The 2,971-nt window shown below is 49.6% G+C and overlaps 1 pseudogene; it reads left to right on the forward strand.

Moving 5' to 3' along the window:
- Window positions 1-1,860, forward strand: part of LOC119350061 — a 24,482-nt pseudogene extending 22,622 nt beyond the window's left edge.
- The last annotated feature ends 1,111 nt before the right edge of the window (window positions 1,861-2,971 follow it).

A 2,971-nucleotide genomic window follows, 5' to 3' on the forward strand; every position in this document is an offset into this window, starting at 1 on the left:
GGGGCAAGTTACTAATAATGTCATTCTGGGGTGTGCATCCTAGGCGCAGGGGGGCCCAAGGGGGGGCGCACCAGCCCACCAGGGGCTGGTTCCCCTCCCACTTCAGCCCATGGGGCCCTCCAGGATGGGTGGCCCCACCCGGTGGACCCCCGGGACCCTTCCGGTGGTCCCGGTACAATACCGGTGACCCCCGAAACTTTCCCGATGGCCGAAACTCGACTTCCCATATATAATTCTTTACCTCCGGACCATTCCGGAACTCCTCGTGACGTTCGGGATCTCATCCGGGACTCCTAACAACTTTAGGTTTGCTGCATACTAATGTCTCTACAACCCTAGCGTCACCGAACCTTAAGTGTGTAGACCCTACGGGTTCGGGAGACACGTAGACATGACCGAGACGGCTCTCCGGTCAATAACCAACAGAGGGATCTAGATACCCATGTTGGCTCCTACATGCTCCTCGATAATCTCATCGGATGAACCACTATGTCGAGGATTCAAGCAACCCCGTATACAATTCCCTTTGTCAATCGGTATGTTACTTGCCCGAGATTCAATCGTCGGTATCCCAATACCTCGTTCAATCTCGTTATCGGAAAGTCACTTTACTCGTACTGTAATGCATGATCCCGTGACTAGACACTTGGTCACTTTGAGCTCATTATGATGATGCATTACCGAGTGGGCCCAGAGATACCTCTCCGTCATACGGAGTGACAAATCCCAGTCTCGATCTGTGTCAACCCAACAGATAGTTTCGGAGATACCTGTAGTATACCTTTATAGTCACCCAGTTATGTTGCGACGTTTGGTACACCCAAAGCACTCGTACGGTATCCGGGAGTTACACGATCTCATGGTCTAAGGAAAAGATACTTGACATTGGAAAAGCTCTAGCAAACGAACTACACGATCATGTGCTATGCTTAGGATTGGGTCTTGTCCATCACATCATTCTCCTAATGATGTGATCCCATTATCAATGACATCCAATGCCCATAGTCAGGAAACCATGACTATCTGTTGATCAACGAGCTAGTCAACTAGAGGCTCACTAGGGACAAATTGTGGCCTATGTATTCACACGTGTATTACGATTTCCGGATAACACAATTATAGCATGAATAATAGACTATTACCATGAACAAAGAAATATAATAATAATCCTTTTATTATTGCCTCTAGGGCATATTTCCAACACTTCCAACTTCTACCGTTCCCTGGCAATGACGACACCGTCGAGACAAGCACCGACCCGCACGGATGCCTCGCCTGGCTCGACGGCCACCCCGCCCGTGCCATCCCGTACGCCAGCTTTGGCACGGTCGTCACCGCCGTGGCAGGAACTCCAGAGGAGCTGCACGGACTGCGCGAGCTCGCGGCGGGCTGGAGGCATCCGGCGCGCCGTTCCTCTGGTCGCTGCCGAAGGAGTCCTGTCCGCAGCTCCCGCTGGGGTTCCTCGACCTCGAGCGCGGCAAGGTGGTACCGTGGGTGCCGCAGGCGGCCATGCTGTGCCACCCGTCGGTTGGCACCTCTGTGACGCACGCCGGGTGGGCGTCGGTGCAGGAGGGCATCTCCGTCGGCATGCCCATGGCGTGCTGCCCCTTCTTCACCGACCAGAAGATGAACGCGCAGCTGGTGGCGCGCGTCTGGGGTTTCGGCATGGTCTTGGAGGAGCCCATGATGTGCGAAGCTGTGGCGGCGGCGGTGTCGTCGCTGCTCACCAGGGAACAAGTCATCCGAATGTGGGAAAAGATGCAAGAGATGTGGGGCAAGGCGGCCAGCGCATTCACCCCTGATGGCGGTAGCAGGAAGAACTTAGATAACCTTGTCAAGATAGTATGTCGACAGCTGTGATCTGCCAAGTGAGCAGTGAAAAAATAGCGCAAAATAGCACGAGCCTTAAAATCCGCTATTAGCGTGCTATATCATCTTACTAGCGAGACATTGTACTTTGTACTGAGCCATTGACTAGCACGCTATAGTGTTCAATATTGTCAACGCTTCGTGAGTTCCCTCTGTATGGACAACACGGTTTAATCGCTCCCATGGAGCATGGCAGCCCGCCGGGCAACCCCTTTGCCGAGCATTCATACGTTTGCTACTGCCTCCTTCTATGTGTTTTTCGAGGCTAGCTCTGACAAAATGTTAGAGCAATAATATATGACATGCAACTTAGACAAAGCATACGGGCAAATTCGTATGTGAAAGGAGCTTTCAATGATATAATTTTCAGATTATACATCTCATGTACTATTAATCTTGTCAATAGTCAAAGGCAGTCTTGAAAAATGCATTAGGCCCCTTATAGATGGAAGGAGGGGAGTAAGTGCTATCCCGAGGGTACTTGGCAAACCAAGACGACACGTTGCGCCCCTCTGTGGTCTAGCCTTTGTCGACTATCCTGCCTAGGTAACTTGGAAAATATGACAATTCTTTGCCGAGTGTCTGCCCATAAGAACTCGGCAAACCTTGTGGAGAATTGGCGCCCTTCAATGGTACCATCTTTGCCGATTATCAAACTGGAGGTAATCGACAACCCTTGTTGCGCACCTAGCAGGCAACTTTTCCGTTGGCTGCCTGATAACCCACAAGTGTAGGGGATCGCAACAGCTTTCAAGGGTGAAGTACAACCCATATTTATTGATTCAACACAAGGGGAGCCAAAGAATATTCTTGAGTATTAGCAGTTGAGTTGTCAATTCAACCACACCTGGATAACTTAGTATCTGCAGCAAAGTGTTTAGTAGCAAAAGTGGTATGATAATAATGGTAATAGTAGCAACAGTAAAGATAAATGTTTTTGGGTTTTTGTAGTAGTTGTAACAGTAGCAACGAAAAAGTAAATAAGCGAAGAACAATATATGGAAAGCTCGTAGGTAATGGATCAGTGATGGATAATTATGCCGGATGTGATTCCTCATGCAATAGTTATAACATACGGTGATATAGAACTAGCTCCAATTCA

Source organism: Triticum dicoccoides, chromosome 1B, assembly GCF_002162155.2.
Source record: "Triticum dicoccoides isolate Atlit2015 ecotype Zavitan chromosome 1B, WEW_v2.0, whole genome shotgun sequence".
NCBI lineage: Eukaryota > Viridiplantae > Streptophyta > Magnoliopsida > Poales > Poaceae > Triticum > Triticum dicoccoides.